Here is a 27,290-nt window from a genome sequence, read left to right as displayed (position 1 = left end):
AGCTCCCCTTCATGGCACAGCCCTGCCAGTAAAGAACAGAAGTTCCTGCCACTCCCACTGGAATTCTGTAGCGTGCCTGGCATTCCATACGTTCTGCTGCCTGAGAATTCCTGCAGCCGTCCTTGGGAAGAGCAGTTCACTGCCACAGGAGGAACAAGAGGAAAGCACTCGTCACTCTCGGGTTCTGTGCTCTGTAAAAAATAAAACCAGATAAAGATCAAAGCTCCATAAAGCTGGAACCATCTCCAACCTCGGGACAGCCCTTCTGTGGGAAAAGCGTGGATGGGCAATTAGGAAGGAGATCATCATGCACATGGGCAAGGGGGGGGGGAATTAAATTCTGCTGCTTTCTGATTGAGGCCTGCTTCAATTTGCAGCCTTTATAATATCAGTTTAATGGGACTTTTTGTGCTTTAAAGAGGTTTTTATTAGCTGGGGGTTGTCCCTGCCTGGACTGAGGCACAGCACAATGAGTCTCCTGCCTCCTGAAGCCGTGTCGTTATCCCAGCATCTGAAATTAAAAACCAGCACTCTGGGAAACCTCTCTACTCTGAGGAGAAGTGTGAGGAGTGCTTGGGTCTGTGGAGAGCCTGGAACAGCTCTGAGAGACACCAAACATCCTGTGGATCCCAATGAACAGCAAAACATTCCAGCAGCTCCTTCCAACACCGCCTTTGTAGGGAACTCTGTCACCCCAGTGGGTATTTGTGGGAGTAAGGAAGAAATCCCACTGATGACCTCAGTGTGATCACTTCTGGTTCTTCTGGGGATAAATCTCCTTTATCCTTTTGGGAGAATAAAGGAATCCAATGCTGCCTTAATCCCCTGCTCCTCAGAGTCTGGATTTCCAGAATCCATCTCCTGGCCCAGCATGGGAAGGGTTGTCCAGTGCTGGAACAGCTGCCCAGGGCAGTGGTGGAGTCACCAACCCTGGAAGTGCTCATAAAATACATGGATATGGCACTTGAGTGTTCATAAAATACATGGGGAAATACATGGGTAAATATAGGGATAAATACATGGGTAAATACATGGATAAATATATGGATAAATATAGGGATAAACATGTATGGATAAATATGTATGGATAAATACATGGCATTTGAGGTCATGGGTTGATGTGACCATGGTGGTGGTTGATGTTTGGACTTGATGATGCTAAAGGCCTTTGCCAGCCTCAACAACCCCAGGAGTCCATGATTTTCTACCTTTTTCTCCTGCTCTGGGGCTGAGAAACTCCTTGAGCGGAGCAGCAGTGGGAGCAGGGAGCCACAGGCTGCACATCAGAGCTCTGCAGGCACTTTTAATCCACCTCTCTTCATGTTCATGGAAGATGGCACGGGAAATCTCTCAGCCCCAAAGCATCTCCCCAGCTCTGCACACCCAGGACAAAGCCGAGGTGAATGATCCCCTCCAAGCTCCTTCCAGAGCCATTCCAGCGGCAATCAGAGGCAGCAGTTCCTAGAGAAACGGCTCCTATCCAATTTAGGAGCCTTCCCTTGGGGAGGAGACATCCATTTCCCCTTCTACCTGTCATTCTTCTTCATTCATGGACTCAATAAGGCAGGAAATCTGGCAGGCTTGAAGTAAAAAATGAGCTGTTCACAGCAAAGAGAGCCTCAGCGGGTAAAAAAAAAACAAACCCCAAACTGTTGGAATCAAGATGAAGTTAATAGGAGCAAAAATAAATAGAAACAGACCCTAAATGTAAATGAACATTACATCACCACTGGCATTTCAGCTCCTTTTCAAATACAGAAATAGCAGCAGATTTAACTTGCAGAATGTTGCTGTGTTCACACAGCCAGAGCTGCTTCGGGGGCACAGCCCTGAACCTTCTGCCCCCCAAAACAACTCAAGACTCGAGAAAGGAGAAACAGGGATCAGGCAGAGGGGGAAAATCCCAACTTCCCGGTCAAAAGAGGTTAAGAGAAATACAATTCCATCCCTTAACCCTGTGGAGATGGGATCTGTTGGTGTTTGCCAGCTCCAGAGGAGTTCACTCCACCTCGGGCAGATCGGAGGTGAAAGCAAATAATTCAACTGCAGCTCCGGAGAAGGCTGGGTTCTTAATTGACAGAGATTCCAGAGAGAGGGAAATAACCTCCAGTGCCATTTGAGCAGCAGGTTTCTCTCCCAGCTGCCACCTCAAATCCTCGAGATCCCCGTTGGCCACCCAAATTCCAGGCACCATTTCCAGCCTGGAAACAAACTCAGAGTGCTCTCAGAGTGAGACCTTAAAGCTGGAGCACCTCAGCCCCCACACCTGCTCAATCCCTGCTCTCCCAGGGGCTCAGCCTGGAGAAAAGGAGGCTCCAGAGAGACCTTTTCTCTCTCTGGAATTCCCTGACAGGAGGGGGCAGCTGGGGGGGGGGGGGGTCGGGCTCTGCTCCCAGGGAACAGGGACAGAAGTTCTGAGTCATTTCAGGGAGTGAAGAGTTACAGGGCAGGAAACAAAGGCAGCTGAAGAAGATCTGAGACGATTTTCCCTTATTCTTACACACCTCAGACATTCAATTTTGTCCAAGTTTGTGTCTCGAATTTAAACCCAACTCCTTCCCTGTGGGAAGGAGGAGATGATCCCAGCCTGCCGTGTGCCAGAGCGAGAGTGACAGAGGGAAGGATGTTACTTGGGGAAGGGTGGCACACTGACATTTCATCGTGGCTGATATGGCAGAGAGACTTCATTTTTTTTAACAGCAAAAGCTTCAATATTTCACAAAATCTGTGTTCCCTGTGATTATTTGTAAAGCACTGTGGACGGGCTTGGCACTTCCCTGACAGAAACACTGGCAGGGCTCTGCCTGGAGGGATCTATAATTGGAGATGGGAAGAGTGGATGGGAGGACAGGGATGCAGCAGAGGGAGATCAGGAGGAGAATTAGGAATTCTTTCATTCTTTTCTGGATTTTTTGGGTTCTTTTAATGTGATCCATTTTAAATCCAGGCTTAAGATCTGATTCAACTTCAGATTTTTTTTTGCTGCCCAAACTTTCTTCTGTCCCTGGCTGGAGCAGAAAACCAAAATTTCAAAATTCCTCATGAAATAAATAGGAGGGTGGTGTGGGAACAGCCTCCCTTTCCCAGGTGGAAACACTTCCCTCCGGGTTTATCGTTCTGGGAACAATTCTGGCCCAAAGAAGGGGAAGCACAGAGTGGCACTGCCAGGGTGTGACACAGCCAGGGCACAAGGAGGCCTTGGGTTCTCCTCCAGGTTTGTTTGTGGAAGGTTTGGGGTAGTTTGGGGTGGCTGAAGGGTTTCTGACAGCATTAATTGGGAGTCAATCCCCCTACGGATCCCCATTCCCAGTTCTCCCAGGAAGCTCCTGCAATGGTCTCTAAGGGGTTAATGGAATATCTGCTTTTCCCTGCATGGATGACGGGGCCCAAAGCACTTCCCTGGCCCTGCAGGAGCCCCAGCACTGAAAATCCCCGAGCAACACCTCAGAGCTGCCACAGGCACCCAGACAGAAGGGGAAGGTGCCCGTTCCCTCAGCTCCCGGCTGCCAGATGGGGGAATATTTTGGGCTTTTGGGAAAAGCGTTGGGTTTCCACCTTTTCCCTGCGTGTGAGGAAGCGTCTGCCACCAGGGAATGCTCTGCTGAGCTGGGAGGCCCTGGCATTCCTGGAGAGAAGTCTTTAGGATTAGGTGGGGGATTACACCACCTGCTCCCTTTCCCTGTGGCTGGGGGCACCAGGCTGAGGGCACAGCGGGAGAGATGTGCTGGAGACCCAAATCCCACTGGAACTACAGCGTTTTCCATCCCCGTGGGTCCAATTCTGGGCAGGAGGAGCACCTGGAGGACAAAGCTGTGCTGCAGCCGAATGCTGGGTGACAAAACCCCTGAAAAACAGGCTTGGGGACGTGGCTGGGTGGAAGGGTGAGCTGAGGGAGGTGCTAATTAGAGCACTGGGGGAAGGTGGTAATTAGAGCACTGGGGGAAGGTGATAATTAGCTCTGCTGCTCACCATGGCTCAGCCTTCAGCTGTCACTCACCCTCTCCTGGAGCCTGTGGAACACGTTCCTGTCCCATCTGTGAGGGAAACGCTTCCCCTTCCCTCTTCCTGCAAAAGCAGAGGAGTCCTTGTCCCTGGATGACCAAGGCCAGGGCAGGGGTGGAGACACCATCCCTGCAAGGCTTCAAAAACCGTGGATGTGGCGCTGGAGGACAGGGGTGGCTGGGGAGTGTGCTGGTGGGGCTGGGTTGAGGGTTGGACTTGGCGATCTCAAAGGTCTTTTCCAGATATTCTCTTGCAAATGGAATGTTTATATAATAAAGCACACAATTTGGAGCTCGTTAAACAGTTACATTTCAGTCAAAACTCTGCACATAATCTCTTCATGAGTGGTTTTGAATTCCACCTCCCCTCTGCAGCAGCAATCCCGTGATTCCAACACAGATCTCCAGTCCCCTTTGGCATTTTCTGATTTCCAGGCAACATCTCATGGCCTCAAAAGCCTTGGTAGACTTAATCAAAGCTGGGCTGAGTCTAAAGTGGACTCAAGCACAACGTTCAGGTGCAATGGATGCTGCTGGAATGGGGGCTCTAATCCCAGGTGTCACATCCTCCCAAACTTCCAGCTCCCGGAACTAGAAAGGAGCTTTAATGGATGGAAAAGAAATCCCCAAACCACGACCCGAGAATGAGTTAATGACTTGGAAATTACCGGGAAGGGCAAAGCATGGGGGCTGGAAGTCAAAGGGGTTCGGAGTTGGCCTCCGGTGCTGGCGCAAGGGGGGGGAGGTTGCACTGGTTCCTCTCCCGAGGCAGCCGATGGCATTCCGCAGTGGGAAATGCAGGGAAAAGAAATCAAAAATTCAGAACTGGCTCAGGAGAGCCAGCAGCTGCCTGGGAACACCAGCGGGAGCAGAGACAAGGAGCAGGACAAGGAGAAGGCAGGAAAGGAGAAGCCACTCGGGCTTCTGAGATGGCTTCCAGGGGAGGAGGAAGGGAGCCCTTCCCGTGCCTCAAATACCGGGAGCACAGCAGCAAAGGGATGTGTGTGACAGGGATGTGCAGGACAGGAGGGCACCGGCTGGAATCTCCCTGGACACAGGTGATGCAGCTCCCTCAGGGCACACCTCACCCCAGCCAGGGTGCAGGGATGGCTCTGCCCAGGCTCAGCTGTGCCTCTGGAAATGCCAAATCCCAGCTCCCTGCCCTGGAGCTGCCCCTTTCCTGCCAAGAAAGGAAAAGCAGGACTGAATTTTCCAGGTCCCCCCCACCTGGTTCTGTCTCAGCTTTGAGCTGGAACTTCCTCAAACCTCCCAAGCCAGTCCCAGCCTTTCCCACCAATTTCCTCTGTGGAACCTAAGCAGCCGCACCTCCCTCTCTCTAAATAATCAGAATATTGGCAGGGCTGCTCTCTCCACACTTTAATTCTCTCCACAGTTCAATTCTCTCCTTTCAGAGGTATTAGGAGCTGTTTGCACTTCAGTTTTTTCCGGCTCTGTGCTTTGCTCCTCTGTTCCCAGGCACCGGCTCTCCCTGAGCTGCTCCCTACCTTGTTTAAGAGTTCATTTGTTTAGAGCTCCTTGGAAGCAGCCGCAGGCACTGAGGAGATACCATTTAGTGTCAGGGCAGTTAATTTGGAGGGGGGGTGGGAGGAAACAGGACTTTAAACTGCTCCAAGGCCTGTTCCTCCTGCACTGGGAAATACAGAGAGCACCTGAGCTGCTCAGCTGGGCTGCTTTAGGGTGCAGAGGTGAATTTGGAGCTGATTTCTTTGGGGTGCTCAGCAGACGCTGGCCATGATCTCTGCACGTGCAATCCCAGCTGCTCTGCCAGGATGGAGCCTTCCTTAGCTCCCAATAAATCTCAAACCACTCCTTAGCTCCTCATAAACCTGAAACCAGAAGGTTGGCACAGCAGCCTCCTGAGAAGTAGCATTTTGACAGGGATTTTTTCTGAACCATTAACTTTTGTTTGCTGGAGCTTTCCCTGCAAAGCGCTGGATCTGCATCCCGACACGTTCGGGTGGGATTCCTCAGCGCCGCATCTCGTCCCAAAAATACTCTGAAAAAGGAGATTTGTCCTCTAGGTACACTCTGGCCTGTAACAGAGAAAGCCTTTGGAAAGGATTGATGCCGGTCTTATCACATTCATGTATATTTTAATTATGATTATCAGCAGAAGTCATAATTAATGACAATGGAATATCTCCATATTAACAGCTATCAGGAGCAGCCCACACAATTTCATGGGGGTGACCTCAGTGCTTTTGTGGGAATCTCAGCCCAATTCCCAGCTGTCCAAAGGCTCCTTTTGCTGGCACTGATCCCACTTTCAGCAGAACTGTGCAGCTCAGTGATATTAAAGTCAGCAAAACTCTCAAGTATAAACCCATTTCCCAGGTTTTTTCACGAGGGAATGTTCCTGAGGTCAGCCCTGCACCGTTTGCTTCAGAGGACTTCAGCCTCCCGTGCTGGCACAGAGCTCCAAGGGAAGCAAAGTGCCCCAGGAAAGCTGTTTTGGACAAATCTCATCAAACTGTGCTGGGGGAGAACAAACACCACAAAAACTGGGATTTGCTGGCACAGGGGCTTGGACATCACACATCCTTCCCTGTTCTTGGGTAACAGAGTTATCAGAGATCTCCTGAGTAGCTATACCAGTAAAAAAGTGACTTTTCCAGCCCAGATGCAGCTGCATAAGCGTTCGGAGTGGCAAAATGAAAAGAATGTAAAAATCCCACCATGGAGTGAGATGGTGCCGCCTCCTGCACCTGGGCCACCATGGAACACTCCAGGCTGGGGGAAGAGGGGCTGGAAAACTGGGAAAGGCCCTGGGGGTGCTGGGGGCAGCAGCTGGACACGAGCTGGGTGTGCCCAGGTGGGCAAAGCCAAGGGCACCTGGGCTGTGCCAGCTTGGGGTGACAGCAGGGCCAGGGCAGTGCCCGTCCCTGTGCTGGCACTGCTGGGGCACCTGCAGTGCTGGGGGCAGCTCTGGGACAAGAGGGACACGGAGGGGCTGGAGCGAGTCCAGGGAAGGGAACGGAGCTGGGAAGGGGCTGGAGAGTTCCTGAGGGAGCTGGGAAAGGGGCTCAGCCTGGAGCAAAGAAGGCTCAGGGGGGACCTTGTGGCTCTGCACAAGTCCCTGACAGGAGGGGGCAGCTGGGGGGGTCGGGCTCTGCTCCCAGGGAACAGGGACAGGAGGAGAGGGAACGGCCTCAGGCTGGGCCAGGGGAGGCCCAGGGTGGATATTGGGGAAATTCCTTCATGGAAAGGGTGCTCAGGCCTTGGCACAGCTGCCCAGGGAGGTTTGGAGTGCCCACCCCTGGGAGTGCTCCAACACCTGTGGCTGTGGCATGGGCGGACGTGGTCAGCGGTGGCCGTGGTGGTGCTGGTTGCACTCAGTGATCTCCGAGGTCTTTTCCAACCTTGATTCCGCTCTCAAGTCAGCCCCACGGAGGAGCAGCACAAAAGGCACCCCCAGGCTGCGAGCGGAGGGTTCAGAACACGCTGCGGCAGCAGGAACGGAGCTCTGCACAATGAAACTGAAAAGGGGAGAAATGCCGGGCTCTGTGAAAGGGAACAACTGAGAGAGCCACAAATGAACCACCAAACTTCTCACAGGGGACACCACCACCAGCACAGGTGTGAAGGGACTTCTTTTTGCCCCAGAATTGTGAATCCACAGCCCAAGCCACGTGCACACACTGCAGATGTGAAGTGTATTTTTACTGCCAGCAAGCACTTGGGAATAAAAAACCTCAGCCCCAAAGCTTGACGTCTGAACAGCAACACAGAAGTTCTAAGCCAGCTGTCGAGAGAAACAAAACACAGCAAAAACAAAGCAGAAAGGGAGCAAAAACTTGTCACGCTGGCCGTGTTTCCGAGGGTGACAGGTTCTGCTGTGCTGGGAATGCAGCACAAAACACAAAAATCCTACTGCAACTCCTGGATCCCACAGCAGGAAGGACATGGAGATTCCCAGTGGGAATCAGGGATGCAGGACTCGGCTGTGCTGCCATCCCTCCCTCAGGAATAGCCAGGTTTAGCTCATTCTGTCTGCCCAGAGAGGGGGGATTTGCTCCTGGATCCCCTGGAATGTTCCAGGCCAGGCTGGACATTGGGGCTGGGAGCAGCCCGGGATAGTGGGAGGTGTCCCTGCCCGTGGCAGCGCTGGCACTGGATGAGCTTTAAGGTCCTTCCAACCCCAAATCATTCTGTGAGTCTTAGAGCCCTGAAATTCTCATGACAGAGGTGGAACTGCAAGAGCTTAAGGTCCCTTCCCAAAGAAACTCCATTGCACGACTCTGCAGCTTCTGGAGCCCTGGGTCCATGGAAATGCAGTTTCAGAGGAGCTCCGAGGAAATGGTGTTTTGGGGAGAGCAGAGTGGCTGGAACAGAGGAACAGGAACAGTCTCCTCGAGCAAGCCCTTGTGTCTCAGGGAGCGGGATCGGCTCGCTCCTAACGCACCTGGTGACTCCCAGAGCGGGGGATGGAAATGCAGCCCTGGTCCGAAAGAAACCCTGCCCGGGAACGCGGGGTGGGATTGTGAGCTGGCGGAGGGAGCTCGGTGTTAAAGAGGCTCTTTTAGATGTAAAGGTGCACCTTTGTCTCTCTGCCGAAGCACCCGGCCGTACCGCCCTTTTTGCTGTTGTCTCCTGATTTTATTAAACTTTTATTAAACTGTCCCTTTTCTTAAACTTTCCTTCAAATTCTACAGTGAAGCTTGTTTTCCCAGCTGCGCGTGCGCGGATCCTCACGCGTGCGCAGATGGCTGCGGGTGCGCTGATCTCTGCGCATGCGCGGGCGGGGACGCATCACTGGTGATCCCTCCGCGGGCAGGACCGCCTCACAAATAGTCCCTCCTGGCGGATCACTCCGCGGTGGGGCCGCATTACCGCAGGTCCCTCCAGCGGATCCCTCTGTTTTTCACATTTGGGGTGAAAAATCGGGAATTTGGGGTTAAAAAGGGGGAATTTGGGGTGAAGTTCAGGAATTTGGGGTGAAAAATCGGATCTGAGGTGGAAAAAGGGGATTTTGGGGTGAAAAATCAGGTATTTGCAGGAGATAATTAGGAGACAACAGCAAAAAGGGTGTTACGGCCGGGTGCTTCGGCAGAGATCCAAAGGCACAACTCTACATCCAAAAGATCGTCTTTAAAAGTACATGGCTTATTTCAGATTCATCACCTGTCGGGATCTCCTCCCCCCGCCATGGAGCCCTGGGAGCGGGGCCCTGAGGGGAGGCACGGGGTTTCCCTGCTCCTTAGCCCCTGCCAAATGCTCCGACCGTCGTTCCTGGAGGAACGCTCGGGATGCCCCCGTTGGCCCCTCTGGACTAGCAGCTCCCTGTGCGGGTGTGCCCGGGTAACCCTCTGAAAGCCGCTGGTCACACCTGGATTTTGATGCCAAAGGAAACTCTGAGTTAAGAATAATCAAAACATGAACCGGTTCTCATGAAACTCAGCTTTCCAAACCTTTATTTGGGCTAAAAAAAAAAAAAAAGGTGGGAATGCCCTTGGCAGAAAAGCAGCTGTGAAGTAAAGCAGGCTTTAAATGCCTGTCAGCAGGAAATTCAGGAGAAATGGGCTGCTGGCTCCTGGCATCCTGGGCTTTCCAGGCAGGTTTTGTACTGGATTGCAAGGCAGTTTTCCTGCCTCTGGCGAGTGGCACCTGCATCCCACTGGAAAGGGAAAATGTGGGGAGAGGGGCAAGAGGGAAGACTGTTGCTGACCTGTGTCCTTGGATTGCAGTTCTTCCTGGTGGGTCTGTGCTGCCAGAAGTACAGAGGAGATCGGTCTTCGAGTACCTGTTGGTTCACCTGTGGGGCTTGGAGGAGATGCTGGACATGAAATTCCAGGGAAATTCCCCTTGCTGGAGTGAGCAGCAGGGGAAGCTGTTTGCTGTCTGCTTCTTTATCACCTTCACCACCATCCCCTGGGGCTCCAGGTAATCCCACCTCCCCTTTGCTTTTTCCAAGGGTCTCTAAATGAGGGCCTGAGCTTTGCTGTAGCTCCTGTTTATAGGGAGGATCTGTTCCAGGAAATGTCTCATGGTGTGGACCGATGACAGTGCAGGGAAAGCAAAAAGTCCCACAGCTCCTGTGGCTCACTTGTCTGAACTGCCTCCGGGCAGCGAGGATTGTTCCCAAATATCATCCCCCTGGCTCCGGAACTCAGTAAGGTTGCGTTCCCCCAAAGCGCAGGGACTGCATCTTGGTGCTGTGTACCTCTTGCCTTTGCCTGCTGTTAACAGCTTTGTGGTGCAGCTCAGTGAAATCCAGTTCAGTGGTTTCTACGCAAAAAACCTCTGTAGTGAGCAATTAAAAGAGAGGTGTGAAATTGGTGATCCTTTGACTTCTGCAGTGGGCCTAGGGTTTTTTTTTTATTCTCCTCTCTTTCAGGAAAGGAAAATCCATTTAAGTGGGCCCAGTGATGCCAAAAGCTTTGGTGTTTGAGCAGCCAAAGCCAAGGGGCACCAGCGCTGGGGGCCTGTGGTGGAGGGCCCGTGGTCCTGCCTGCGCTGTGGGGTCAGAGGGACGCAGGGTTCCTTTTTTCCTCTCTGCTGGGATTAAGTGCCTAGGGAATGACATTTCTGACAGCCCGGTCCTACCGCATGTCTGCTGCAAACTGGCAGAGGCGAAGAGGCAAATGCCAGAGTTCCTTGGGGGTGATGGAGTTGTGGCGTTTGGCTGTGCCAAGAGGGGCAGGTTGGGCGTTATTCGTGCGTCTAAGGACTGGTTTGGGGGTATGGGAGCCCGGGGAGCAGAGCTCTCGGTGGATTCCCAGCTCTGTCAGGGATGTCAGCCGGTGCGGGGCTGGGTGACAACCTCTGGTTGGGCTCGGGCGAACGCTGGCACTGGCCCCGGCACAGACGTGGGCGAGGTTTGGGAGCAATGGGAATAAAATGAGGGATGGTGCTGGGCAGAGCGATCAGCCTGTGCTTGTGTCAGCGCAGCCATGCAGGCCGCTGGGATCCGGGTAAAACTCCAGTTCTCCTGGTGTTCAGGGATGCAAGGTCTGAGGAGCTGAATTTACCTGTGGGGTTTCCAGGACAGCAGGAATAAGAGGAAATGTGGTGCCAGAGCTGCATCACATCAGGTCGTATTTCCCTCTGAGGACAAAGAGTCTCTGGCCTGAGGTGAGATTGCTGTGAGTGCTTGGATGAGCAATCGAGGGAACAGGGAGCTCAGAACTCCGGTCACTTTAGGTCTGTTTAGTTTGTGTCTGTGAGAACTGGGATCTGAGCTGCAGAGGTGCTGTTGGGAACAAAGGATGGAGTAAATCCACTCCCTAGATGCACAGTGAAGGACTGAGTAGCAGGCAATGGGAGTATTTATAAACAGTATCAATATTTCACTGAAACTGGGGCCAGAGCAGTGATGAGGGTAGTTGGGTTTGGCCTGGGCCTGTCAGGATGAGCCATAAACAACTTAACCAAGCCCCTGACCCCTCAAGGGATGTGTCAAACACTTCCACAGAAAGCCAAGTCAGTAATGATTCCAGAGAAAAAGGTATTGGAAATTGCTTATGATCAGTGGGGAATTTCCTTTGGAATTATCAACCAGAGAGTTTATCAAAGAAGAACATTTCTTTTGGCTCTCTTTCTGATTTTCTCTCTGGCTTAAATTAGTTTTGTGTGCTTCCATTATGGAAGCGGCGTGTTTTCACCTTGAAATTTGGTTTGGGGTTTGAATAGTCCACATTGTTATACATGACTGCTTTGGTTATGGGTCAGAGAGAGGGAAGGGAAATTAGTTTTTATTATCTTGAAACTTTTTCAAACAGAAGATGTTGTCTTGCCTCTCCCTAAAGCACTCTAGACACATGGGAGTAACTCAAAAAACAATGCTTGAGAGGTTTAAGCATTAATAACAACTCTATTGTGTCTCGGTTGCAAGGATTCAGTCCTACAGTCCCAGACCGATGAGGAAAAAAAAAGGAACTTCTGTTGTTCGTGGAAAATCTTCCATTATTCCTTGTGTGGTCTTTTCATTGTGTTACATGATTTACTGTCCAGTATCTTTCTAACAAAATGTGTTAGAAACTTAGATTAAGAATTTGAGTCTATTCACTACAAAATCCTGCCAAGCTTGAAGGACTGGGGTGATGACTGCTCTCAGCAACGGTTATTTATTAATATTCCGTCAGATTTCCCTCAGTTCTGGGCAGAAAAGCCAAGGGTTTGTGTTAGGAATTCTGCAAGCAGGGCCTCTGTGGCCATTGGCTTATTGTGCGTGTCAGTGAGCCAGGGCTGGGACAAAGACTCATGCAGGTACTGAGCTGGCACTGGAGCTGTTGCCCTTTGGAGCCATTTTAAATGTATGATTATTGCACATTTTGGAGGCTATTTCCAGAATTCCATTTGTAGCCAGATCTCACTCCAAGTGCAGCAGTCCAGGTGAGGGTTTTTACATCTCCGGCCCAATGCCGTCTGCTGAGCCCCAAAAATGTTCATTTTGTCCCCTACAAATTACCTCGGATTTCACTCCCAACACATCCTCTGACTAGACTAAGTTTTACCCCCAAACTGTCTCTACTTAATACTTCTATTTTACCTCTGAATGTTTTTTCTGTTCCGTACTGATTGCCCTTCTTATATTAAAACCAAAATTTTCACTCTGTCCCCTGTAGTTTTCCTCGTATGTACCTTCAAAACGTTCATTCTGTCCCTCACAGATTAGCTCAGGTCTTTTCCCTCAAATTGTCTCTGTCTGTCTCCTACCGATAAGAACCTCAATTTTCATCCCAAAATGTCACCTACTAATTGCCTCGATTTTACCTCAAAACGTTCATTTTCTCCCATACAAATTAACTCACATTTTACCCCCAAAACGTTCGTTTTATCCCCTACAGAACGTGCCCAGCATCCGAGCAACAGGACCGCGAATGCCTGACAGCAGCAGCGCCACCGCTCCGCGATTTGCGCTCTGGCCACTGAAGCCCCACACGGCCGGGACAAGCATGAGGCGGTGGCACCCACGGAAGGCGTGACGTCGTGGCCTGCGGTACGGGATGTTACCCCCTGAGCGGCAGCACTGAGCGTAAAAAGCCGCTGCGCCCGCACGGCCTTCCCGAGGCGCTGCGCGTGGGTAACTACGTCCGCTCCCTGCACACGCGCAGCTTTCTTAAACCGGCATCATTGGGTCAATGCGCGCGTGCAGCTGTTCCCCGGGGTGGCTGTAGTACCTCCTGTTCACCAGCAGGTGGAAGCAGAGAGCAGCACCACGCAGCTCTCCCGCTTCCCTGCGCACACATAGCTTTCTGTCATTGCACAGGTGCGGTTTTCCGCGTTACTGCACGGGCACGGCTTCTCAATTTGCTGCGCGTGTGCCGCTCTCCAAGTCGTTGCTCATTCCTTTGCTTTTTTGAGTTCTGCCGCTTATGTGCAGGTATTTTTGCTGGTTTTTTTTTATGTTTGAGGAGTTTTATTACTGCTTTTTAACTGCACGTGCACGGCGCTGCTGAGTTCACGTGCACGGGTGGGATCCTCTGTACTGCACGTGTGCGGCGTTCTTACTTGCGGTGTTAGCGAGAAAGAGAAGAGCCCAGCCCGTGCTTGGGTTTGGGAGGAGTGCAGCAATGCGCAAGAAGAACGTTTGAAACAACGCAGGTCAGCGCGGTGCAAACGACCTGGCAGGTGAGGGTAGTGCACAGCGAAAGGCTACTACGCGCACAGTAGCAGAAGTCAGAATTGTGACATGGAAAAACATGCTTTCCTTCTCGCCCCCGATACAGGAGCCCAGGATGGACGCTTGGAGCACGTCCATCAGAGCACCAAGGACCTCTGCAGGAGCCACAGCCCTAAAGACTCACGATGGCACCGAACACCTCTGCGCTCTGTTAACCTCACAGCTCTCAACTGGCCCCAGGACAGGATGAGGCACTCAGTTCTGCAGCTTGCTCCCATTCACACCTGGTTCTGTCATCACTGGCCTCATTAGTGAGATCTGGGCCCACCATTAAGGATCAGGTATGCCTGTGAATTGCTAGAGCCAGCAGAAAGCCACAGTCATTCCTTAGGTCTTGAAACCCAGGGAGCAAACAGGGCGCATGCAGACAAGACAAAATGCGTGTTTGCAGAGATGCCTGCGTGGACGCACACGTGCATTGTGCTAACAAAAATTCATTTGCATGGACCCATGAGAGCTTGTGCAGGTAGGTGCTCCCATGGATGGAGATCTCATAGCAGAGCTACATAGAAAACAACTAATCTAGCTGCTCCCAGCCTCTACCCTTCTAAAGCTGTGGGGCATCAGGGTTGCAAGGCAGCTCTCCTCTGAGGAGGCAGCTGGGTCTGGTGGCAGCATTCTTCCCAACCGGTGCATTCAGGCCCTCTACTCTACACCAATTCCACTGTGGTATTCCCCCATGTCACTCTTTCATTTGCACTGAACCTCAACAAGGCTGTAGGACACCAAACGGATGTGTCACTTCAACCAGTTTTGTACGTGGAGCTACTAACGTTGCTCACCTTTATGGAATGGTGTTTGTTACCAAAACAAAAAAAAAAATTAAAAAATATCCTTCAAGTCATCGATCTATTAGGGTATCAGAACCCATGCCTGTAACCCTAAATGTATTGAGTGCATATGAAATACTGACTGCTTCACGGTATGGCATTTTATTAAGTTATACCAACTAACTCAGGCAGGATTGAACATCTAACTTTTATTGTAAACTTCAATTTACTTTCTTCAGAAATGAGTTACAAACATTTTCACATATGCCTGGACCTTCACTTTTCAGATGAATGTCCCAGAGCTGTATTTCAGCTAATTACTAGAATAATACATGTAAGTGTTGACACTGAATGCCTAATGCCTAACATTACCAGAATGGGCATAGAAATATGCCGTTTCCTTAGCATTCCATTTTCTTTCAAGTCTTACAGATGACAGGCCAACTCATGTTATGGTAGCCAAGTTAGCACTACCTAAGTCTAAAAATCACAAGTTAATTTCGGCTGGTAAGGCGCATCTTTCCTCTTCACAAGTTAGTTTTACATACTGTAACAATAAACAACTCATGGCATTTGAACATACTGTGCTCTTTGCAGATACGTTGTTATGGTGGTAATCACAAAACTAACACGTATCTGTAGCAAATACGATTCCAAAACACACATAAGAACTTACTGTACCACCATTTAGAGAAAGCATTTCAATCCAAAATGGTCAGAACAATCTTAAATAGCTGCGTAAGTATTTATAAATGTTAGTAAGGATATACCGCAGACCACAGCTTTCTATGTTTTCAAGTTCTGGTAGATATCCATGTTTAAATAAAATGGACAATACCAGTAGAGGTGCATTACCTCTTTCATCTTTATTTATAAATAAGTGACAACACTAGAAAACACATGGATAACCAGTGCTTTGAACAGTGAGGGTGGGATCTAAAAATAGTCCGATTAAACTAAACAGCCTTAGGTCTTTATCAAGTTGCGTATCTGCTAGGAATGCTGAAATGCAAGAGTTTACACCTGCAGTATTCCATAATGGAACAGTCACATGGTATCAAATATAACCTCAGATTTCCAGACTGGTACATAAAAAGGCCATCATCAAGTATTAAAAGATCACTGCAAGCTCTTACTGCTTTTTGAGTTAAATAATAATCTTCAAATAAGACAAAACCCAAATAATCTCTTCAGTATCTTGCTTATCCTTGTGTTCAAGGATAAGCACAATGGAATAACTCAATGGAGTTAACTCAACAATAACTCACAATGGAAGCAATCACTTATGTGATGCAGCAAGAGAGGGCATTTAAGAACACCCAGACAAAACCTATGTAAGTACATGGACACCCCAGCCCTCCCCCTGAAACCCACTATAACCACTTAATGCCAGTACAGGAGCAAAGCTCAGTAAGGCAAAACCAGAAGTCTGACTACAGTAAGGAAACACAAAGGGAGACAGAGCTTCCTCGAATATTTGGAATCTGATGCCTTCCAAAACAAAGCACAACATCCTCATAATTTAAAAAGGGAAGTTGCTTTCTACGTATCTAATCCTCACACGTGCCAAGTAGTTCTCAAGTCCACTAAGTTCCTCTGTGCAGCAATTGATTTTGAATTCAACAATACTTCAAAAACTACAGTAATATTCAATGTGCTTTTTACTAAGGAGAGGAATAAAACAAATGGATGCTGATGTTGTTCTTGCCAGTTCAGCACTTCTGCAGCGATTCCGTTTGTTTCTTGCAGTATGAAAGTTCTACCAGCATCAGTCTTCAGAATCATTTTCAGAAGCTGTTGGAACAACACAGTGTAATCGGAAGCCTTGACAAAGATCTGTGAAATTAAAGCACTTTAGGGTGAGTAGAGGACATAAAGGTGACCTTATAATATTAAATAGCAGACTGTAGCACCCACCCAAACCTTTAAAGAGTCAAATTCTAAATTTCTCAAAGCACACGTTTCAATTAGTACAAGGAGCAAGGGCTGGGGAAGTTCTGGAGCGGTCAAACATGCTGTCCAGATTTGGATCGCCTCCTTCGCCTCCACACTGATGGACAGAAGCTACCCCTCTGTATGGCATACATTTTATACCGTGTGTGTAACTATAGGGTGGCTTGAAAGCACTTTTTTCCTGAATTCTTATAATTCTGCAGGCAGCACTGTTACTGATACAGGATGATAGTGATACAGCCTCTTCACCAAAACAGAAAAGGAAAGATTCAGTCCTCAGTAAAAGTACAATTTTAAAAGTGACTATGTCTGTGCATGTCAGTTTTCCAACCCATAGCTTGGCTGAGCAAATGAACGCTTAGGAAAATCTAAGAATGTTCAGATGTTTAAAAATTTATTTAGAGACAGATAAGAGGCATACTTGTTTCTTGTTATTTCAGCCATTAGCATAAGAAGGGTAATGTTGTCTAAGTACTGAGGGCTTTTAGCATCATCCTAAATGATGCAAGTGCAATGTAAGATGTGTGCTGCATATAGACCCACCAAGAATTATTTCAGCTAATTCCATTCCTTTATTGGAAAGTGAACAGAGGAGTAGCTCTGCTAAAGGAAAGATGGAGCAGAAAAATCTAATTGAAGCAAAGTGGGATGTAAAGTATCGTGCAGCATTAGTAGCTGTATGCCAGTCCAAGTGAAACTGCTGACTGTAACTCGCTCTTACATATCGCAATCCAATGTGTTCCTAGCAAGGTCTTGCTATAAAGAGGCTTGGCTAATGCCCTTCTTATTTTCCACAAGTCTTTCAGGGCAATGGTTTCAAGAAATACTGCCAAATACCCATACATGTCTTCAGACTTCTCTCCCAAATAATTCTTTAGCTTTCTTATTCTCTTAGTCTCAGCACTGAAGCCTTTTAAAAATTCATCTCACTTTGTGTCCCAGCCAAAGTCCCTGATTTTCTCTCCCCGCTTCACTACATCATTGTCATCTCCTTGCCAAGAACTCAGAAGAAACATTATTTTTATTTTTACAGGTTTCTTTCACTTCTAATTCTAAAAACTCCTCAAAGCTGAAATTCTTTTCAGCCTTTTGTGACTTTCAATTTCACTTATTCTCACTTATGCTACGTCCTCTCCCTTTTTTCTTTCAACTTTTCCTTTCCTTTCCTTTCCTTTCCTTTCCTTTCCTTTCCTTTCCTTTCCTTTCCTTTCCTTTCCTTTCCCTTTCCCTTTCCCTTTCCCTTTCCCTTTCCCTTTCCCTTTCCCTTTCCCTTTCCCTTTCCCTTTCCCTTTCCCTTTCCCTTTCCTTTATGCAGGCTTTTCCTGCGTTCTCCCTCACTATATAGAGGCAGAGAGAATGGTTTTTACCCCACTGCAAGCCCAGCAGCTGTCTCAGCCCATTCAGTTCAGCTGAGCTCCATCATTTTTTGGTCTGGCTACTCTCTTCCATTCCATAATAAAAGAAGTGAGGGGGCTAGGTGATGGCCTACAGCAACTATTATCTGCTGTGTTTGTTCTCTGTCTTTTCTGAAAAGGAACACTGAGAAATCTAAATAGACAGTTTCAGCTGGAACTGTAAGGTAGAGCGAGATTTATGTCTCTCTGTAATTAAAACTGGGGCCACCTTTAAACCAATAATAAAAATTTTCCTGTTGCAATGTCCTAACATCCTGAGTCATTCAAAGACTGCAACACAGCAATATAACAGATCCTGAGAGGGCTCAAAATAATGAAACACTTCTGGTTTGATAATATAAAGGACACATTTACCATTAAGTGTTTGTCACTGAATGTATTCTCAGCAGACTCAGTTGAGTGAAATGCATTTTCAAAGAACTACAAGTCCTGCAGTGGAGTCCCAACAGAAAGTTGAGAAAAGCAGATAGAAGAACAACAACATTGGAAATCTACGTGACTTATGCCTTATGCCCTTTTTACTGGTTTGATCTGATACGAAAGGTCTGGTGACAAAGAAGAGCTGGGAACGATGTCAGTGGGGGCCCTCACATGAGCAGGCGTGTTTACTTGTCCAAGTTTATTCATAATGTACTTGAGAACTGAACTAGGGTCACCTAGTTGCTGCCAGGAGTCGGTAACAAATGATCTATACAAATACTGAGAGCCTGCCTGGTCAAATGGGATAAAGGTTTGTTGTTTTACAGGAGGTTTGCTCCTATAAATAGTGTGACTGAATAAACAGTACTTAGCTTTAGAGAACCTGGGATGGTCAATTGCTGCAAAGGAGAGAAACAAAGCTGTAGAAATTGCACTAATTACTCCTCTTAAATCCCAGAACAGAAAGACTGCATGACAGAAGGCAAAAATTATACAAGTTTCCATCCCACTAAGCTCACCGGCACACAGCCAAAGGTCTAAGTCAATGAATATACACAAGGAGACAAGAAAAGGGTGAGAAATGCACTTACACCACAAAATGATACCAAGATCTGTCACAAAAGTTACATGGCCCTGGAAATGTTGTTTCCTTCACAATGTGCAGAGTAAGAGTTTCCTATATCAGGGGTTATGAAGGTCAGCATTTCTGGCCTGCTTCCTCATATGGTAAGGAATTGTAAGGCTTTGAAGACAAATGTAAAATGTAATAGTTCTTAAATCAGTAAAACTCATGTCATTGCTCTTTTCAGTGTGGTAGATCCAGTATGCATTCAAGTTTTTCTTCATTCATGTCCTCATCCCTCAAAAATTAATCATTAGATTTGCAGATAATCATAGAATGGCTTGGGTAGAAGAGATCTGAAAGATCATCTGGTTCCAACTCCTGCCTCACTTCCACCATGGGCAGGGATGTCAACCACTAGAACAGGTTGCTTAGGGCCCCGTCCGACTGGGCCTTGAACACTTCCAGGGCTGGGGCAAGAGGTATTATGCTGCATCAAACCAGTAGTTGCAAAAAAAAAAAAGAAAAGAAAAAAGAAAAAAATCAGAAAAAAAAAAGAAAATACAAGCTTTTTAAAACATTCAGAGGTCTTCGTCAGGTTCAAAAATTATGTGGCAGACCTAAATAAAATTAGCCAAGCTATATACGACTAGGAGGCAATTGCTTGGAGTTTAGCTAGGTATGTTATCAGCTAGATCATCTCTGAAAGAAAAGATAGCTGACAGCTTTGAAGTAAAAGAGAAGTTGGTCAGAGGATGACACTGGAGACAGCATTAGGGAAGAGAAACAGGTAGTTTGCCTCATTAACAGAGACGTTAAGGAGGAGGTTTATTGTGATATGCCATAAAACTAGTAAGGCTACTACTGAGTCCATGGTTTTATTTGAGACTAAAGAATGTCTCATGTTCAAATGCTTGTCTACTTTCTTCTACTATATCAGCTGATCTAGTAAAGACCTCTACCTATGATTTCTGTTTCTTATGTCCCGCTGTATTGTCCACGGTCACGTTTCAGTGTCAGACGTCACATTGAAGTAAGGGGAATTCCACAGCTCACTCCCCCGTATGCTGCAACGGGCACTAAAACTCTCTTTGTATCAGCCGTGATCAGCTGTGAAGATACACTTGGACGCAGGTCTTTGAAGGATGTGATGAGCAGCTACAAAACGAGAATCATACAGATTTCCCTATCAAAGTTGTTCAATACAAGCAGCTCATAAAAAGCTAGATTAAAAATTGAAAGAACCCTACTGCAATATATAGCTTATGGTCCTGTCCATCTCTGTTTATCATCTTAATAGTTTAATGGCCGCATTCTCCAGCATGACTCTGCAGTGCATAAGAGCACTCTTACTGATTATCTGACATCTCCCAATCCTTTCACCTATCACAGGTGTCCCAAATTGCTATTCCTGCTGCTGCCTCATTTCTTGCTCTTTTGCTCTTCTTGCACTTCGCATCTGGACCAATGCATAGCTTTGATCTGTCTTAACTCTCCAAGTGCAGTTAAGAAGCAATACAAAACAACGAAAAAAATATATATAAATAATAATTATTAGGAAAATGCAATGCTCTTTCCTTCATTTCTATTACTTCAGAACAAAACTCTGTCATCTCTAATACAAGTAATCGCAAAAGGGTGTCATTACAGGTTTCCATATAATATTTGAAGACTACCAGTGGCTCTGCATATACCTAAGATGCTAGAAAGAAGAAACACATTAATTTAAATGAAGCTATAGACATTAAATGTGCCAGGGATGAAGAAGATAATGAACCAAAACATTTTCTACCATGCTATTCATGATTGTCACTGCCTACAGAAAGAGAGGTTCACTCTTTGCTGTACCTTTTTCTCAATGAAACACATTTCCTCAGCATATATTGATGTAAATCATTCTGTGCTTTATCCAAATGGGTTTCTTGAACATAACCTTATCGATGTTAAGTCCTTAATAACTACAAGCTAAATGCAACAGTCTCGCAGCTGGACCATTATACCCATTACACCTTTAAATAAAACAATTTTCAACTTACGTACAAAGTGGGATGTTTGTAGTCTTTTTTTTTTTTTTTTTTAAAGCAAGAATCATGCCACAAATAATTCTGTACTATAGCTTTTTTAGAAAAGCTAAGATATACATTTAAATGAAAAATACTGGCTGGGAATTTCTACCTACAAAATTTTTATTCCTTTTATAATAGAGAATAATAAAATCCAGAAACTTCGTAGCAGTCAAACCTATGGGATCTAAAATATTCAGAACATCCCTTGATAATGGTTATTAGAAGAATATAAAGGATCCCTTAAATAACAAAAAAATATGCCTTAAACTTTTCCTGAAACACTAAAAATTTCACTTTAGGCAGGGCTTCTCCAGAAGATACTGGGGAACACACAATGAGAAAGCTCTGTAGCCTCAATTTAGTGCTTATAAAGTGTTAGCCAGTGAAGTTCACTCCATACCTAAGATGTTATAGTCAGAAGCATTGCAGGGCTTCTAAATAATTTAAATAATCATGGAAAATTGAAATTCAGCCACAAAAATAGTACTGAAAAACTCTAAGGTTCAAAATGCACTCAAATACACCTGCTTCATATCTTAAGTGTCATTCACGAGAGCTCTATCAGGGTAAACTGCTATAACAAACTGATCTTTGTAGGCAATGGGCTGCATCAAAATATAAACAGTCACTAGCAAAAGTATCAGTAAAAAGCAAACAGAGCTTAGGCCTTCTTGCTGTGACAGTCACAGATTTTAAAACAACCAACCAAGTGTCCTTCCATCCCCAATTAGTACTAGCTATTAAATTTATCTTCCTATGAGCAACTAATGTAAAGAATGCAGGGCATGGGTAACGTGATTGCTGTTGCCCAGCCCAGTGAACAGAACTGCTGCATCTGCAGTGTGAACAATCTGGAAGCTGTGGGGAAACATTGATGAAAATCCTGATAAAAGACAATGAAAAAATAACCAGACCGTACAGTGAGAAAAGCATGAGTGTTGTTTCAGTGTTTGCACAGGATAAATAATGCTATGGTCTGTATGAACTATGCAGCTGAAAAATCATCATTGAGCCACACCTGATGCACCTGGACCAATTAATAAGAGAAGGCATTGTCAAACTACTTTTGTCCAGCTTCCTAACATAGTTCCAAAATATTTTAAGAAACCCACTTCATACAGCATATACTGCAAGGCAGCTATATTTGACAGCTACTGTAACTATGAGAGAGTGTAAAATTAAGGACTAACCTTTTAACATATGGACATTTTCTTGGAATGATACACCTGAGACAGCAAACGTACCCAGCACAGCCACGTCAATGCTGTAAACGTGACAGAGCAAGAAGTTGTTTTCTCCAGACTTTCGACAGAAAAACAATTCTTTATTTCTTAAATGGAATTTACAGCACTACAGCACACAATCGGTGTGATTGAGGCACTCGTAAGACCGATTCAGCACTCCTTTAACAGTTCACCAGATACATTTTTTTATGCCCAGCCTAAGTATTTTTTAGTACTGTGACAAGACCTCTGTCCTTCAACACTTTTGACACCAGATTTAGCAGAGAGATGGGGTTTCATGCCTACAGATGATTTTGTGCTTTGGTGGTTTCCACAACAAGGACTTCTGATCATCATCTTATATCCTAGTCTAATGGCCTTTTTCTAATGCAAACTTGCACATCCTAAGATAAAACTCCACTTAAAGAAGACCTTACTAATTAGCCCTTGAGCACACTGGCATACTTGGGTCAACAACCCAGGAATGTGTACCTGTAGGTTCACATCAGTCAGCTGTGGTGTCAGGTGTGGAACTTGTTACACCATAGATCTGTATTGCTGATGTTCTGTGGAGTCCTGAGGAAATAGTGTAGGAAAGACCAGTGTTGCCCAAACTTATGGAGTCATGCTGAAACAATTTCTTTGAGGTCAATTAAAATGACCTACCAAGCAATATTGCTGCTGCTTTATGCTAGCAGAAACTGCAAAGTATCTTCCCATTTAATCTAAATGAGCCCTATAATCACTTCAGTAAAAATGAATGTGGTAATGGTTAAATGCTCAGAGATGGGAAATTAATGCTTATATAGATTTTTGACGACTATAATTGATGAGCGTTATTGTTAGTGCATCATCTCTATAGTAATAGTCTAGTCCTACACAAAGACTCTGGCTTTGTCTAGTTCAGAGAAGGAGGCTGAGGGCCAATCTCATTGCTCCCTGCAGGTCCCTGAGGAGGGGGTGTGGAGGGGAAGGTGCTGGGCTCTTCTCCCTGGGATCCAGGGACAGAATGCCTGGGAATGGCTCAAAGCTGTTCCAAGGGAGATTCAGACTAGACATTATTAAATTAAATTAAATCTTCCTAAAAGATGGTTGATGCCTCAGGTATGTCAGTGTTTAGAGGCATTTGGATTGTGCCCTTAATAATATGTTTTAATAGTGTTTCAGCCCTGAAGTGGTCAGACAGTTGAACTAGATGATCATTGTTGATCCTTTCCAAATGAACTATTCTATTCTATTCTATTCTATTCTATTCTATTCTATTCTATTCTATTCCTGATGCTATTCTACTTCTTTAGCTACGGAAGAGGTTAAAGCATCTCAACTTGGTGATACTAAGGTTTTTCAAAAGGGAGTAACTGTATTCACTTAATCACAAATGCCATTCCCAGTATATCACCCTGATTTTCTTTTAAATTTATTTTTGCATTTGACTAAAGTTAATTACTTGGCCTAGCCTGGAGGAAGTACTAGCTTGAAATTCAACAAAAATCTAGCGTGGAACAGGAGCATTGCCGTAAGTCTAAGTAACTTGGTGGAAGTATTGCCATTGCTTCTTCTCAAATCCCTGCTAAAATTTCTCGAGAACTGTGCATCTCTAAGAATTTCATAATCTGCTAGTTTTTTAAGCATTAAGAGTTTTAGCACTTCCTGTAGGAAGGAAGAACATGCATGTTCAGATGAGATACTGGAATTTTTCTATTTTGAGAGAGTTTAAAACTCTGGTCTGTGGAGGTAAGAAATTACAAGATTTACTGTTACCCACTGAAGTAGAATACAGTTAGAATTTGGATACATGATTGCGACTCCCCTGTACAAATATAGAGCAAGAGAATGTTTTACTGTTTTCAGGTAAGTGGTAAAGAGAGGAAAAAAAGAAAAGTACATAGCTGTCCTGCCGGCACTTATTGCCATGGCAAATGACGATTGGAACTGGCGACAAACCCCTGGTTTCTGCTCCCAGGCACATCTCCTGATCGGTAGGTCTTGTGGCCTCCCATCCCAAAAGAATCACTAGAAAAGGGGACGAGGCAAAGATGAAGCAGAGGGCAAGTTAGGAGACAAGCACACATACATCTGCCTTGTTTAGCCTATTTGCCAGAGGAAAGGAGGCTTGTAAATCAGTTGTATGTGGTTCTGTGTTCTTCAGTGATATTTAAACCTTTTCATTAACTGTAAGGAAGTAGCATTGCAAAAGCATTACAACTTTTTAACAGTCTTGTAAAGACTGGTGAGAGAGGTAACTATTTCTTCAATGACAAATAAAGGTTCACCATAAATTTTCTTCTTAATAGATGCCAAGTTAATAATGCAACCAGGAGAACAGCTTCTATTGTGTCTTGCTTGCATGGCAGATCACTGAGAATCAACCCAAAAGACAATACAAAAGAAACTAAGACCTACCCACCTCCCTGCTTATAGGACTGTTTATTTTAATGTGCTAGCTAGAAGAAATTGTAAGAATTCCTCAATCCACTAAACATCTGCTCACTGCAATGCATTAAGTAACATCAACCAAGCAAATTCTAGAGCCTAGCTTTTTAGAAGACTATCACATTTATGTAGCAGGTGGATTTATGTTTTAAAAAAACAAGGGCAGAACTGTAACTGGCTCTGGTGTGGGCAAAGAGAATATCCATTAGGAAAGGAGAATGTGAAAAGCTGAAATAAGTTGGAGTGACAACATAATATTTTGATTATTCAAACAAACATGAAAGCCTTTTCAGTCCTATTGGAGTAAGTTACATTACATTGAAATCCTAGCAATGGGCAGAATTTGTGCCAAATTTTAAAATTCTATGCAGACTACTCTAAGTACTCGGTAACTGTTCAGTCTAGCTTCACAGTAAGGTCAAGGTGAGAAGGGCTTCAACAAGAGGATGGGATAGCCCAGAACAGCTTTTGTCATCAGCGAAGTTTGTGACAACTTCAGGGCAAGACAGAGATGGACAAAAACGAAAGTGAATCTCTCAGTACGGTCTTGAATTGGGCTACATTCTTTTCATGTATCTAGCTATGCACTTCACACCATTGAGGCCTCTTTCCTAAACAGACAGATTACCATTTCGATGCTGTAAAAACTGAATTCCAGTACTTTAAACTTGGACTCGACACGTGGAATCAACTCTTCTGGGTTGCTTTTTAAAATCTTTTGCTCCCAGATTTTGCAGAGGCAGAAATAATGTTTAATTCTGAAACCTTCTCTACAATGTTTTATTAACTTAATGGTTGGACCCACTGTGCACATTTGCAAAATTTATTTACCTAATGAGCTGCTATGCAGCACTTTGTCCATTCTTTCTGAATGCTGTCTCTTTATCTAGCAAAATCTATTCCTTCTCCCTCCTGACTAGGTTTTTATCAAGTCGTATTGTGTGCTGACAAGCAACAGTTTCCCTGGTTAGTTCCCATCCTTGTATCTTACTTATCTTTTACCTAGTCTTAAATTTATTCCCTTCTAAAAAACCTGAGGCCTAGCTGGTTTTATCCTAGGCTTAGAAGCTTTCCTATCCTAGCCCTTATCTCACAAGAGCCCATCCTGCACATTCTTCTCTTTCCTGGAGGCTTTTTTCCTTCTATCCTCATATCACACGATCATTTCTTCCATTTGTACTGGAAGCCAATGGGATACCTGTTGCTCTCTCAGGTTCTTCCTGTGACTTTTCCCTTTGGGTTACGAAGAAAGAAGTGTAAACAGCACAAAGGCACAGGTGTACATGAAATCGAGTCATGCAAGGAAACCACAGAATTTACAGCCTGTTCAACCACGAACATTAGAAAACTCTCAACCATGCATGTGCAAACAACTGTTTGCATAGGGGTGGACATGTCACTTCTCTGTCACACTTTCAAGCTAAATACTGGCAGTCCTAGGGTTTTTTCTGATTGTTTAACGTGGAAACCAGAAGGAATTATGCTCTTTTGCTCTACTCTAACATAACACAAAGGAACCAAGGGAGAGGGGGAGGGCAGTCACCAACAGCGGCTATTCTATTGTTTTCGCTCAAAAACTTGGCAAAGCAACAAGCTAGACACAGCTGAAATGCGCTGGCTAAAAATTTCTCAAAACTTTCATCTGAGACAGACACGAACCATGCCTAATACCATCACAGAGAAAGTTTGTCAAAGCCGCGGATACCTGAAAAAGGTTGCATACCCAAAAAATTAGTAATCCCTATACACGTACAACATTATCAACATGCCTACAATTCTGATTCACACACTTTTATGCATATGATGCACGAATTACAAATTAATGGTATGCTCTAAAAGCATATTTTGTTTTGGGGTTGTTATTTTGTGGCTGGTCAAGGAACACTTCCTTGATTTTGGTACTTTTAGAAGTAAGTAATTTGATTTCAAAACAGGTCTACAAAAATTGTCTCAGCTCAAATGTGATTTCCCATACTGGGGAAATTAGGAGTTGGAATGTTCATCAGTTTGCATTTGAGAGTTCGTTTATTTTTTAAATCCTTTCATGGCGCATTTGCCATTTCAAGTCAGAAAGAAATCCCCTTCCTAACAGACTTCCCTCAGTTTATTGTGGTCAAAAAGCAGTTATATTTCATTGTCTTGAGGAAGGTAACAGATTGCAGAGAAGGATCTGGGCATCCTGGGGGACACGAAATTGAACACGAGCCAACAATGTGCCCTTGCTGAAAAGGTAAATGGTATCCTGGGATGCACGAGGCAGGTCGAGGGAGGGGATCCCCGCCCTCCGATCAGCACTGCTGAGGTCACACCTGCAGGGCTGTGCTGAGTTCTGGGCTCCCCAGTATGGAAGACGTGAACATGCTGGAGAGAGGGCAACAAAGGGCCACAGGGATGACGGACAAGAAAGCATCTGTCCTCCGAGGAAAGGCTGAGAGAGCTGGGACCATTCGGGCATCTCATCCACCCGTACAAACACCTGCAGGGAGAGTGCCAAGAGGACGGAGCCAGGCTCTTCCGAGTGGTTTTAGTCCTTCCCGCAGGGCTTAGCGGCCACAGGAGCAACGCTCCTCCTGTACCACCCCCGCTCCCAGCCTGAGCCACAGCACCCTGACACGGTCCTACCCTCTATTCGCGCAGTGGAATATTTTGAAGTATTTTCAAGTTCCGCTATACCCGAGAGGCACAGGGGTGCATAGGCGGGGGGTTTGAGGCCTCCCGGCGAGGGCGCGGTGCCGGCCCCGGAAGGAGGAAAGGGGGTGACGTGCCGCCGCCACAGGAGGCCATGGCGGCGGCCCCGCCCGCGG

General features: G+C 46.1%; 2 long non-coding RNA genes across 4 annotated transcripts; one reads left to right on the top strand and one right to left on the bottom strand.

Annotated features, from left to right (window-relative positions):
* Nucleotides 1-12,812: 12,812 nt before the first annotated feature.
* Nucleotides 12,813-17,553, top strand: LOC125330570. Its single transcript, XR_007205612.1, has 3 exons — nt 12,813-12,960; nt 13,691-13,925; nt 16,164-17,553. It is a non-coding gene; the product is annotated as an uncharacterized LOC125330570 (long non-coding RNA).
* Nucleotides 15,262-27,284, bottom strand: LOC125330569. 3 transcript variants are annotated; one of them, XR_007205610.1, is made up of 3 exons: nt 23,939-27,284; nt 19,727-19,922; nt 15,262-16,250 (listed from the first exon to the last, which is right to left on the bottom strand). It is a non-coding gene; the product is annotated as an uncharacterized LOC125330569 (long non-coding RNA). The 3 variants fall into 3 exon arrangements; XR_007205609.1 differs by having other exon boundaries at nt 19,727-27,284; XR_007205611.1 differs by lacking the exon at nt 19,727-19,922.
* Between the last annotated feature and the right edge of the window lie 6 nt (nt 27,285-27,290).

This window comes from Corvus hawaiiensis, chromosome 10, assembly GCF_020740725.1.
Source record: "Corvus hawaiiensis isolate bCorHaw1 chromosome 10, bCorHaw1.pri.cur, whole genome shotgun sequence".
NCBI lineage: Eukaryota > Metazoa > Chordata > Aves > Passeriformes > Corvidae > Corvus > Corvus hawaiiensis.
The sequence above is the reverse complement of the archived record's forward strand: the minus strand, read 5'-3'. Positions and strand labels throughout refer to the sequence as shown.